The sequence below is a fragment of the Atractosteus spatula genome, chromosome 4 (genome assembly GCF_055471065.1).
Source record: "Atractosteus spatula isolate fAtrSpa1 chromosome 4, fAtrSpa1.hap1, whole genome shotgun sequence".
NCBI classification, from domain to species: Eukaryota; Metazoa; Chordata; class Actinopteri; order Semionotiformes; family Lepisosteidae; genus Atractosteus; species Atractosteus spatula.
The window spans coordinates 20,288,915-20,303,743 of NC_142709.1; the positions used below are offsets into that span (position 1 = coordinate 20,288,915).

Consider the following 14,829-nt stretch of genomic DNA (forward strand, 5'->3'; position numbering starts at 1 on the left):
AGAACCTTATTTTCATAATGTATTTTCAGCATGTTCAAATAGGATCTGTAAAAGTGACAGTCTTTCATGGAAGAAGTGTACCTAACTAAAATGCTGCTTAAAAACATGAGAAGGTTAAGTAAGCAGAAGAGATACTGTTCACTAATAAGAGCAGTTAAGTCCATCAACTATTTAACATGAATGATATTTAGTACAATTAGTACTCATCTTCAAAGACTTTTCCCAAGCTATTTTGAATGAACGAATCAGTGAGGTGTGAAAGGTAAGAGGAAGCACTTTATCCCCTCAAAAAAATAACAGAACATTACTAGCACATCTCACAGGAATTCAGAATTCAATATACTGTAATGTGGCCATGAACCAGATAAGCATCTCATTCCCACTGTAAAATGTACAGAAAATTACTTATAAAATGTATTTTATAAGGAGATGGAGAGATGATCAGATTAAAATATTCACAATCTTAAGTAGTAGACAAACTCTGTTGAGAACCAAACTCTGAGCTATTTCAAGAAATGAACACACAAAACTTATACTGCAATGTGACTGTGAATTAAATCAAACTAGTAGCTTTGCTTCCATACCTTTCAGCTAATCAACTTAATAGTTGTGCCAGAATAAAATGCTGCACTTTAAGTACTGCAAAACAGAAATCAGAAATGTGCTTAGCATTAAAATGTAAAAAAATAAATACATTAAAGGCCTAACTCTATGCATTTATGTTTCCTGGATCATCATTCATATATTCATTCAGCATTCATCATCAATCATTCATGATCAATTAGTCAAAAGGAAACCAAAAGACTTAATCAGTATCCAAAATTCATACACTATTTCTCTAAAAACATAACATGCATAGAGTTACATTTCTTGTAATGTTCAGTATATATTCTTTACTATATACAGTGTACTGTATATATTCAGTATATTTCCTTTCAGCTAAGGAGCTGCGTGGTTAGGACATACACCAACTGTGCTGCCATGGCTACATACCTCTACTGAGATTTAAGCATCTAGGAAACTTTTTTCTGTGTGAAAAATCCCTCCAGGAATTGCACTTCACATGTAAAAGGTCACCAGAAAAAGATTCACTTCCCTATTCTGTGATTTAGTTGTGCTCAAATTGCTCTCTACTTCTGCCCATTTTTCTTCATTCACTGCTGTCTGAAAATAGTGTATGACAAAATGATTTGAGATTCAGAGCAATTGTACAGTGTGCAGACCGCCCAGTACAGCAGAGTTTTACAGTAGAACACACAAGACCATCTTGTATATAGGCATTTATCTAACTGGAATCAGTGCAAGAAAAATCTCAGCATGAGCCACAGGTAATGTCTGTAGAGCAGAGGTCTTCAACCAGGGTCCGCAGAAAAGAAAAACAGAGTTCAAAAACAGCTTTCTAAATAGAAAACAGAGGCACTGTTGCATATTTATTGTTGTTATATTTTTGCAAGTCAAATTTTTGTGGAAGGAAAAAATATTAACTATATACAATGCATGTTACATTGTGTTACTTAAGAACAAACTATTTTATAACTCATACTCCAAACATATTAACTCATGCATTCACCACTCTGTATTGCATAGATTCCCTGATCTCTACCTCTGCACCAACAAATCAACTTATAGCATCATTTGGCAGTCGACCAATAGCAATTAGTCATATTTACTATGCTGTCAAATGTGAATATTACACACAGCAAAAAGAAAGACAACAGTTAAGGAGATTACAATGGATCAAATCTTAATCAGGAACCCCGATCAGCCCCCCACCTCCTCCGAAACTGGTAAAACAAAAGAAACAGCACATGTCCCAGAAGCCCAAGGTAAACGGAAAAGAAAAATTGTGGAAATATTTGGAGGAGCACCTTAATGATGAGTTTACTTTCAAAGAAATTGGGATAGAGGACATGCCCATGTGTGTCCTTTGCTCAGGATCTCTGCCTAATGAATGTATGAAACCGTCAAAGCTGCAGCAACACTTGGAAGCAAAACATGGTCACTTGAAATGCAAATCACTAAAATATTTCCAAGAATGTCTGAAACTTTTCAAAGGACAACAAACATTGATGAGAAAATCAAAGGAGAGCTAGAATGCCCTCAAAGCTTCATATTAAGTGGAATTGCGCATTGCTCAATGTAAACCAGAATATTTCATCGCAGAGAGACTCGTATTGACTGCGGCAAGCGAAATATGCAAGGCAATCATTGAGGAAGAGAGTGAGAATATACTGAAGTCTGTATCTTTGTCAAAAACAACAGTTGCTTACAGAATTGATTAAATAGTTTCAGATATAACAATTCAATTAATCCAAAAACTCAAATTAGCTGAGGCGTTTGCTGTACAGTTGGGCGAGTCAATTGATAATGCTAAAGATGCTCAACTGCGTTTTGTTGACAACGAAATTTATTAAGTATTTGTGCTTTGAAAAATTCTACCTGAATGCTCATCAGCATTAAACTGATTGATTTTTGAAAGAAAATTATATATCCTGGGCAAATTATGTCATGATGTGTACTGATGGCACAAGAGATCTGAGTGGCCTAAAAAGCAGCTTCCTTGTACTCAAAGAAGCTGCATGTAACATACTGTGGACACGCTGCATGTTACACTGCTAATGAAATAAGCCCTGACCTTGCTGGCGTTCATGACATCATAGTGAAAGTGATCAACTGAATCAAGAATAGAGCCCTACAGACATGTCTGCCTGCCTCTCTGTGTGAAGCAATGGGAGAAGAGGAGCTCCTTTTCCATTCTGAGGGCAGATGGTTCTCTCATGGAGTGGTGTGAACGGAGTGTATGAGTTATACTCGGCCTTTCAAGAGTTTCTGGTAGCCCAAAGTCATAGCCAAAGATTTGGCCGCTAAATTCATTGATGGCATCTGGCTTATTAAATTTGCATATTTAACAGATGTTTTCTTAGAGCTAAACAAACTTAATACAACTATAAAGGGCCACAATACAAATGCTAATCAGCTGTATGACAAATTGGACGACTTTCTGAAAAAAGATAAAGAGGTGGAAAGCATGACTCATGGAAAATTTCCATTTTCATCAGTGGAGGAATTGGCTGATAGTACGGCACATACAGTCAAGGTGAATAGTGCAATAATTAGACACTTGGTGGCACTTGAACTTCAATTTCACAAGTACTGTTCAGAGGAAGAGTACTGACAACGGAACAAAACATGGATACAATTTCCATTTAAGGAAAAGCATCGGAAGGCTCAAACTCAACAACCCTTGAGGAGGACCACATGATTGAACTGTCCTCAGGCAGCACATACAGGAACATTTACGACTCAAGTCCTCTCATCCAGTTCTGGATTTGCTTCCAGAAGGATTTCCCCCCAGCTGAGCACAAAGACAATAATGAGCTTTTTGCCTTTTGCAACATTGTGTGAAATTGTATTTTCTGCCCTGGGTTACTTGAAAAACAAATACCATTCAAGACTCCAGCCAGAGAATGATCTGAGGCTCTGTCTGTCCTCCATCTCCCAAAGAACAGAAAAGCTGTGCGCCATTCACCAGGGCCAGTCGTCTCACTAAGGTATGTGTAATGGTTACAATGAGTTTTATGATTGTTTCTTTTTATTATTGTTTTAATCATCACATCTGCCTAAATACAACTAAAAGGCATTTACATTAATAAATCTAAAATATGGAAAAATTACATAAAACAGGTTAAAATCCAATAGGTCCCTTGTGTGCTCTTCTATCCCAGTAGAAGTAGTCCTTGGACCGGAAAAGGTTGAAGACCTCTGTTGTTGGGGCTGTAACTAACCTGTTTAGATCTCTATATCTGGAGAGTACTGTTTATACAAAAAGCTCTAGAATGACCTGCAGACCACTCATATCTGGTAAGAATCATTCACATATCAGGCACAGGTGTAATCATTTAAAAAGGCTTTATTTTTTAACTGCTGCTTTCAGTCCCTGGACAAATATCTTAAGCAGCATTTGAAAAGTTGCTGGGCTGCACAACAACTGGTGTTCCTATTGTTACAAGTACGTTCATATGTAAGGCATGAGGGTAGAGAAAGACCATGATTCTATCTTAAACATTACTTTTATGGATTTTTCCTGTAAAACAATCTAACATATGTTTCAAATTCAGAATGAAATGTGAAAGCAAAGTGTTTAAAAAAATCTTGTTATTAAATGTTACTAGGTTGTCTGTACATTTGAAAGATATATACTGCAATTGCACATAACTCACCCTTTACCATTACCACCAACCAACTGTAAAAATGATTCCACCACTGCTCAAGGTAACCCTGCAATGGCATCCCATACAAGTTAGTCATTTAGTCTTAGTCTGCTTAATGCTACAGAAACTGAGATAAACTAGTCAAGATGAACTTCTTTACTAATACTCCCAATGGTTTCAGTTTCTAGAGCTATAAAAAGTATGTGCCCATTAAAAAAATCAAATCATACTCTGCATTTTTCATTTTAACTTGCAGGTTTTAAAATAGAAAAAATACTTAATTTTTACTTCTGGAATTAATGAGCTGACTGAAAAGGATAAATGTTTGTTACCAAATCCAACTTCTTCAATTATCACTAATGGTTTGTATGCATAATAAAAAAAAAAGATTTGCACACATTACTTTAATGGTTTGGACAACTATTCAAAGACAGATTTGGGAGACTGATGCATAACACAGAGATGTAGGATTGCCTTTATCATTGATATCAATAACTGATGACAATTCTATGTTAATTATAATGGGCAAGACTGTTAAATTTAACATGAAAAATGTTATTAATATTTGGAGACTAATGTAGAGGGATTGTTTAATGGTTCATATATAGTCTTCTTTTAATGCAAAACACACTATGGCTTGAACATACAAAGTGTTTTGATTTGATGCTTTCACTGTCATATGTTAGACATTTTAAAGAGTTGAACTTAAACAATCATGTTAATGTATAAAATAAAACATCACATAACATCAAAAGCTTTAATAAACTTGACATAATGGAAATATAAGGCTACTTTTTACAGGCACCAACAAGATTTCTGTTGGTGAAACCCAGCAGCAACTAAATTCAGCTGTTACCCAAAATTTTAGTTTACTGTAGACTTTCAGATCATTACCTTGCTTCATGCTTACTGGTGGATATTTCTTTTTCTGACCTTTTCTTCAGATCCAGTAGCAACGACCATTTTCCAGTCCCTGAGGCACCACTGAGGCTTTTTTAAAAATATTATTTGGTTTTGAACTTCTCATCTGTAGACTTTCACTTACAAGTAACACCCTCAGGATATTGTTGAGACAACACCAATTTCTATTAGACTCTTGGGAAATTATGTGCTTTACATTATAGCACAGTTCTTTGTGGGACAGAACTCAGTTGATGCACATTTTGACATGGAGTAAAGGTGGAAGAGAAAAAAGTTTCATTAATGACACATTTTCACACTGTCTTCTTAAGTCTACTCAATGTTCAACCTATTGGCTGTACATTTGGGATTCTCAAAATAGATTTTTGAAAATGTGAGCAGCAAGCAAAGTTACCAGTAGCCAAAGTTACTTTACAGTATGTTTGACATGCTTTATCTTCTTTAATGACAAAGATAAGTTGTGTGCATAAACAGTTTTCAACATCAGACTGTATACAGCAGATGACCAAGAACAGCCACCATGAAAAAGTAAGAATTTCAGTTATAAGACACCACACTCAAAATTATAACAAACATTTAAATAATGACAGGCCTGATATTGCCCATTTAATGCTTACCAGTTAGCACTTTGGGAAGGGTTAAGGATAGCTACAATAAGTGGTCAAATAAATGTAAAAAAGAACAAATCTAACAGTATGAATCTATAGCTAAATACTGCAGGCCACCTCCTTCAAAGCATTTCTCATTAATATTTTTACATTTTAACAGCATTATTATTTGAGTACATACCATAGCTCTACATTTCTAGAGGCCAGATAACCATTTTATACAGACCCCAACAGATCTTTTAGTGAAAGGAATCATGTTACAAAAATCTAGATGTTATCTATGCTAAACTGTACTTGAAATCCCCTATGATTCTTGCCTGTTAATGCTGTTTTGTGATAAACTAGTGATACTGGTGAAGTCATAATCTACCACAAATACCCATTACTTTTTCTTAATATCCATCTGTACAAGTAGTCTCTAAGCTCTATCATGAATGGTTACAACCCCACACATATCCATTTTACATAAAGTGTACCAAAAAAACAATAGAAGACTACTGCTGAAAATATGCAAGTAAAAGCAAGATCAAACTATGAAGTTTTAAACCTTAAAAATTAAGGTTAAGGTTAGGTTCACTTCTGTCACTAGCATAAATCTTCATTTTATGACTAACAAATACCACAATATATACGATAGCATGAATGTATTCTTTAAATTCATACATACTGGTGTGCAGAGATCTAGCTTTACCCCAGGGTGTCTCCATACCCAATGTCCAGTAGGGAAATAGCAACCATTTTCCATACAACTGGATAAATAGAACTGGATTCTATTGCAAGAAAACCTATCAAGCAAATGGATAGGAGACTATTCCAAAAAGTCCCATGAAAAACACAAACTGAACATTAACTTATATTAATACTACTGAATCAAAATAGATATGTTAGAAAAATAACCTTACGCCTAAGTACTTCACAATACATGGCATTATACACTTTACGTTTTAGAAAGATAGAGGGGTTCCACTCACGGCAACCTTTAGTCCAGTAAGTAGGGTAATCTACACTCAACTACAAAAGCAAATATGGATTTGTGGTAAAGAACTGAATTTTTTTTTAAAAATCAAACCAGTGACATTAAGATCATCAAAAATTCAACTAGAAGGAAAGAAAAAAAACTTTCTATGTTAGTCTTCACATTAAAGGTTAAACGTCTAAAAAAGGTTTTGATAAAAAATGACGTTTAAGAACACCTTGTTGCTCTTAAGATGATTTTCTAGAAAGGCATCGTTGGATGAGACATCTTTTGGGAATTGAAGTCTATAAGCTGTCCTCAGTTGTCCAATAAACCTCAAGGGTGCTTATGAGCATTCTTGCAACAGAAAAATATGAAAAAAAATATTTACCCCATGTTACGTCCCAGTGTGTGTTCTGTGTGTGTTTTTTCTGTTATGTCCACACTGCTGACCCTTGATTGTTCTCCCTTCCCCATTGGCCCACCATTACACCACACTTTCAGTATGACATCATCATCAATCAGCCCTCAGCCAATCAGAACTCATTTTATTCACTATATAACATGGAGGCTTTCAGGAAGAAGAGGCCTTTCGTTTGACTTCGGTCCCGTTTGGTTTTGGTTATCGCTTCGGTTCGCTTCTGGTTATTGCTTCGGCTTCGTTTGTTGGTTTGTTTTGCTTTGTGTGTGTATTTTCATATAGCTTCGACTTTGTTGTTTTGTTGGTTTTTTGTTAGTTTCTTTGTACTTTCGTTTGTTTGTGTGTTCATCCTTGTTTTGCCATTACCTTGCCCCAGTGTTACATGTTCAACTTTTGTGTTCTTTTGTACCCTGCTCCTGTTGATTACTCTTGTTTTCCCTTATTTGTATTCCTGGTTCACTTGTGTTTTTGTGTGAACTTTTGTATATAAGGTTACTTTAGGTTGTTGGGTACACTTACACACTTAGTTGATTTTGTATTAGTACACTAGTTTAGTGCGGGTGAGTGCCGTTTGTCTTGTATGGTTTTGGGTAGTCAGTGCAGGTTAGCTAGGGTGTTGAAGACGCCGAAGACCGTGTGTTTCGGGTTTTCTTTTGTAGTCAGATTAGCTTTCCCTCACTGTCCTAGCCAGCTCCATTTTGTTTGTTATTTTCTTTCCTTTGGCACCACTCTAGTTCCTTACCCTTGTTATCACGCTTCCTAGTCCCTCACCAAAACCCCCCTGCTTCCAAAAGAATTATCCTAAATGTTACACCCCTTTACCCCTAGACACTTGGGGTCGTAACACCCTAATTAAGTAATGGACTTAGAGAACTTGCAGATAAAACATGCATTTTTCCATTACCATTTACTACTACATACCTGTGCAAGTCAGGATTTTCAGCACTTAACACACTTAAGTCCATTTACAGAAGCAGTAAGTAAACATGCTTGCCCAGGCTTTATGAGAGAAATGGGACAGAATCCCACAAGACAGCATCTGCAACCTGGCGCCAAGCATGCATCACAGATGTACAGCTTCCAGCTGTGGCTACAAATGCTACTACCCTGTGACACACAGTACACCTCCTGCTGATCGACCATGCTGACGACAAATGTTAATCATAATAATAAATTTATCTATATCACATCTGTTCAATAAAATACCAAAGCACCTGCTACAAAAAGATTGGCCTTTACATGGTAACACATTTGTGAATGTGTTACAGTTATAACGTTTTAGTTTCTATTGATGCTTAGAAAACAACCCTGTAAAAGCAACCAAAAAAATATTTTAGAGCTGCCTCTACTCTCGACAGCTGCATAATTCTAACCTTGGCTTTGCCACCAATTGTGACATACTGACAATAACAGATGTTCTTCTCATCCCTTGCTGTTATGAATTAATATTACTGGAAATCTGTGATCATAAGGTACTTCCTTCTACCACCTACTAGAAAGACCTTGTGACCTAAGTAGGCTTTAAAACTTGCAATCATGTTAATAGCACACTGAAATATAAATTAGTTCAGACTTGAAATTCCCAGGTGTATGCCACATATACAGAAACAGCAATTTAAAAAATGTGTCTTGTGGACACAGTATAATTTTAATATGTTGTCTATATGTCTTCAAAAGGCAGTTCTTTTTTCACACACTGTACACTAAATGATTGTTCTTAACATTGTAAATTGTTACATTGAATTCATTGTTACAATGAATTACAATGCACTGGAGCTACTTCGGAATTGAATGAAAACTGAACAATGCTCATTTTTACTTCCTTTTGTCTCAATTCTACTTAAAAGTAAAAAAAAATGTTTTTCCATCATAATCATGTTTACAAATTTTAAGCTCAAAAAGTACATCAAAACAGAGATTTAAATATCTTAACAGGTGATCTTAACTGATGCGCCAGATAAATGTAAATAAAATAACATTGTGAAGAGAATTTATTTTAAGATTTATTCCCGACTAGAAAAGTTATTCTGCCTGTGAAAAAAACTACAACTACAGCAATGTTCACTATTTTTCATCTTCAGGAGAAGAAATAAATCTTGCCTCTCAAGACAGTGAAATTGTCTCCAGTCTCTCTACACATCATAATGGCTAGGTCACAACGAAATTAACATATGGTACAATCATCACCTTAGCAATCAAAGGTTACAAGTTTGTTTTTACATCAAAAAGAATATGTAATATGTCTTTCACAACAAAAATAAAATTAAAATAAAACTAAACAACCAAGGTCATATTAGTATGAATACAAAAAAATTAACCACTGCAATAGACAGTTAATGAAGGTAACCCCTAATATTTCAGAAACTATTGCTTTGTTTTCATTTGACATTCTAAATGTCCAAAAGCATATCTGAATCAGTCAGCATTACTGACTTACAAGGTAGCCTGTCACATCTATTTATATAGATAATGAGGTCAAGGAAATGATTTTCTGCTTCACAACTTTGTATTCTTTCTTGAATACACAATGGAAAGTGGGACAATACCACTTTGATTTTATCCACCCAGAGCTCCAGGCTGGAATATAGTAAAATAATTCCCAGCTCTCAGATAGGAAGGATACTGCAGTTTGTAAATGTATGTTGTTGTTTTTTTCCCCAAGACAACACTTAGCTTGTGAAATACTGTATCTAGGAGATCAAACCATCTTAACTTAAAGAAAAGGAAAAAATTGGCCCAGATATGATTTGATGAGTTTAAAAGATTTCACAATTGACTAATCTTAAGCAAATAAAGACTTCAGAGTTTTCCATTTATTTTAGAGGTTGTTAATTATAGTTTTAAAAATTCACAAAAGTTTCTTAGTATTTTTTTATATTAGTAAAATGAAAGCTTTTTATTGGGAAATTAATTGGTATTATTTGTCTTTTGTTTAATTTTTGATGTGTGCACTCCTGTTGAAGGGCAACAGGATTTCCCATTGATTTTTTTTGATGCATTCCCATAAGGCTTGACTTTAGTTCAAATATGGGGTTCATAATACAATTTTAATAATACAAGAACTTATTTTTCTTCCAAACACATAAAGCACTGTACAAAAACATGATTAATACAGAAACAAAAAAAAAAGCAACAAAACTAAACTGTCCATTAAAAAGCTTTGGTGAAAAGATTGGGCTTTGAGTTTAATAATGTTCAGTCATACAGGACATGTGAAAAAGTTTTTAGTGCACATGATCAGCATATTTCTGGACATACTGTAGCATATTTAGCAGACAACCCAGTAAGTAAGGTATTGCAATAGTCTGATCTCCATTAAATAAAGGAAATTAAAGATTTTGAATTAGATAGAAAGACCAAGCCCATAAAAACAAATAATCTAAACAAAAGACAACATACAGATACTACAAAATAAAGGACCTAACGGAGAATACCTACAGCACCCTAAATAAGTGGGACATTACCAGATTAAAAACAGAAAAGATTAACAAATTTGGTCCTGATAGCAAAATAGTAGCCAAACCAACAAAGGGAAGCTGTGATACCCATTTTCCCTTCCATGTATTCCAGGTGGATGTTGTGATTAATAGAATTAAAAGCTGCACTTCATTTCAGGAATAGAAGAATATTAAGTGACGTTGTCAGAAATCTTCAATTATCGTTAAGAAGAGATGTTTCAGGATTATACAGTTGTGAGAAACCGTTTGTGAACCCTTTGGAATTATCTGGATTTCTGCATGAATGCCTCCTAAAAAGTGATCTTCTTCTAAGTCATAATAATGAATCAAGACAGTTTTATTGAACAAACACAAAGATTTACATTGTTACAGTATATCTTTATTTAACAAATGGTTTAAACCAGAGGTCTCCAACCTTTTTTCCTTGAGGGTAGGGCTGGGCGATAATTCGATAACGATAATTATCGCGATATAATTTTCCTCGATATAATTTTAACAAAAGTTTGATAAATGTTCGATATGTTTATGCTTTGCACATGCGCACAAAATACTGCGCGAGTGCGGGTGCGTGTTGCAGACCGGGCAGCTAACGTGGTGTTGTATACCCACATGGTGGTGGCTGACAGGATTGTAGTTAGAGGGGAAAATTAGCGACACTGAAGCAAATGTAGTGCTGCCAACGACCAGCTCGAAGGACGATGACGTCGTCGACAGAAAAGGTCATTCAACTTCGGTAATTTGGAGATATTTTGGCTTTTTACGATCAGACATAAAACAGAGCACTTTAAACTTTGCAGTCTGTCTGAGCCATCTTCTATGTGTGTTTTATCACACTGCAGTATTTAATTTTTCTATTAAGATATTTATTTTGTAAATTTAACTCATGCATATTTTGACATAAAAAAGACTTGAATACTCTCTACCTCAGATTTGTTTAACGTTTCTGCTGTTCGGCAAGTGTTTGTTTTGTTCTTAAAATAAAGAGTTGTTTAATTTACCAATTAAATGTCTGGTTTCTTCAACTTTCACTCAGGATGAAAAATCTGCCTTTAAACTTGAAGGAAATAATGATTTGACATTTATCGTGATAATTATTGATATCGACTGATATGAAAATTTTTATCGTGATAATGTTTTTGGCCATATCGCCCAGCCCTACTTGAGGGCCACATTTGCTTCGGAAGAAAGGCGGGAGGGCCAGACAGTGGGAGGGTAGCTAGACAGGGAGATTTTATGACGGAGGAATACACAATTTACACTTATAAGAAATTTAAAGAAAACCCTTATGTCATATATTGTAGTATTCAAATGAACAAATAAAACTAAAAGAAATATTCACATACATGTGTACAAACTTAATGCAATATTTGGAATTGCTTCTGTGACAGAATGTCCTCAAATTGTGGTTCAAACTTTTTCGCCCCCAGAATCAAAAAGGTCCTCATCAGAGAGTGATGTTAGATATTTAGATGTTACATATTTCATCTTTGCAAATTTTCTAATGTTCTTAAAACTCTCTTCAGGCAGTGATTTATAGAAGTTTAACAAATCCCTTTCCTTAAACAGATCCCTATACAAGTCATTCCCAGCAAGGTCAATTACTTCAATTACAATTACCTCAGGCTGAAGATCCTCAGCTTCACTTGCAAAAGGGTTCTGAAACAATCTTATGTTCTCTGAGATATTGTCAAAATCTTGAAAACGGTCCTGACATTGCTGCTTCCAATGTGAAATCACGTTTAAAGCGAATAGAATCGGAAAAGGTTCGGTACAGTAATTTCTGTACATCTTCTGTACTAGCTGCAAAATGAACAAAATTGTTTTTCAAAAATAATTAATTTTTTCTGAAGTATTTCACACGTGTAAACAAATCTGAAATGATAGAATTTTTGCCCTGAATTTTCACATTCACTTCACTTATGTGCAGTCAAATCCACAAGAAAGGATAGCTTCCATAACCAAACACTGTCAGAGAAGGCATTAATAGGTCATTTCCTCCGAGTCACAAAAATATCAATTTCTGTGCATCATTCAAAAAATCTCTTTGGCACTTTAGCTTTGTTGATCCAGCAAGCCTCACAGTGGTAAGGAATGTCCAGATATTCACTCTCAATTTCAGATAGGAAGTTTTTAAACTGATGATGATTAAGGGAGGACGATCGTATAAAATTCATTGTCTGCACAACTATATCCATTACTTCAGATAACTGTAATTTTTTACCGCAAAAAGCCTGCTGATGAATTATACAGTGCAGAATAATCGGTTTTTCCCAAGTCTTCTGTGCGCTGAGCAATTGTATTAGCTCACAGACTTATTTGCTCGAATACAGCAACTTTTTCTGTACATAGTTCATCAGCAGCCTTCATAACACAAGTTTTTATATCCTGCCCATCAATAAATGGTTTCCCTGCCTTAGCTATGACATGGGCTATTTTGAAACCCGCCCTTACAATGGATTCTGATTGTTGTGATCGCTTTGTGAATATTTCATGCTGATAAATTAAGTTTGTCTTTAGCGTTTCTACTTTATCTGAATGCATTTTGCCAGTCAAGTCTGAGTACTTCTGTGCTTTGTATCGTAATGCCTTTGGATATTTGTCTGCGTTCTCAAAGTAGGGTTTCTTAACTCCTATAACAAAAAGACATCAGAAACTAAAATTAATCATGAAACTTGGCTCACACCTTTCCCCTTCTCTCAACAACAGACTTGTTTTCTTCTAATTCTCTCTATTCATTTGGAGGTTTCGTTTCACACCTCTCCTCACCTCTCTCGACCTCGCACCACATGATTGGCCACTCTGCCTCTCCCCTGCTCCTGCCTCCTCCTCTCTCCTGGCTTTTGTTTTCCCACGCTATATTATCTTTGCTGACTGCCCTCTCTTAAACCCGAAGAAGGCTCCACAGCTGAAATGTATTTTCTTTCTTCTCTTTTCAGCATGGAATAAACCTATTACTTGTTCCTTTGCAGCTACAGAAAGTGTTTGGTTGTGGTTATGCCCATAAAGGACGTTCCACTAGTTACTAACTATAAGGGTTCACATACTTTTTCTATCAATGACCTTGATTGCTTAAACCATTTGTTCAATAAAGATATGGCCATGTAAAATGTTGTGTGTGTTATTTGTTAAATAGGACTGTCTCTATTTATTATTATGACTTAGATGAAGATCAGATCACATTGTTGGAGCCATTCATGCAGAAATCCATATAATTCCTAAGGGTTCACAAACTTTTTCTCACAACTGTATCTTTCTCTAGACACTGATTGAAAAGTTGCAAAAGGCTCATTAAATGCCAGATAAGATTAAAATCGAGCTTTCATGGCTCAAGGAAAATTGGAAACAGGATGGCAGTTAAGTACCTGAGGTTTTTAACACATGGCATGACAGCATCAAACTTCATGCCTACACAGTTTACAGGTATCATTTGAGCTATGAACACATTTGCATAAATACAATGTCATGAACAGAAAAATCAGAGAAACTCAAACCTAATTAAAAAAACTGTCACTCCTTTATTTGGAGGTAATGTTATATTTCAAAGCTTAAAGTACTTTTAATAATATGAATTGCACAGTCCACATTTTCAGAGCAAGGCTTAGCTATGATATGATTTGATTTGTTATGGATATTTATATATATATTCATTAACCACAATGACTATCAAGTCGATGACATTTGTAATATCTATTTCTGGAGTTTAAAATAGTCTTTCATGGAAATGGAGTTAACAGTGGCTTCTGATATAACATTAACTAGGTGTTAACCTTGCTAAAAGCAAATTAAAAAGTGTCAATGCCTCATAAAACGTTCTGTATGCAACTTCACGAGAAGAACTGAACCTTAATTCATAGGTTGTTCCTCGTTGAAAATCCTCAGATTTAATGAGCACATATATCAATACAACATACAGGAGCTGATAGAAATCATGACATTTCATAAATTATGAAAATAAAGACTTTACTGTGCTTCACCAAAGTATTTCTTCTGTTTTCTTAATTGGATATTCTAAATATTGATTCAGTCTTAACCATTTCCCTTTCCCTTTACTCAAAAATAAACACAAAGCACTTACTTTCAAAAATTATATACACAATTGACGCTTGTCTTGATTCATAGTATACCTTAATACAATACAATCCAAATTTCTTGTGTGATATTTTTCTTTTGATTATATCTCCAGTTTACATGAGGGCAAAAAAAAATGGAAGTCTGTAATAGAAAACATTTCAATGCGAGGCCTTTAATTTTAATA

The 14,829-nt window shown here is 35.0% G+C and overlaps 1 protein-coding gene across 2 annotated transcripts in view; it reads right to left on the reverse strand.

Moving 5' to 3' along the window:
• The window catches only part of diaph3 (diaphanous related formin 3), a 458,904-nt gene that overhangs the window by 313,797 nt on the left and 130,278 nt on the right, over positions 1-14,829 (reverse strand). The gene's annotated exons all lie outside the window — the stretch shown is intronic.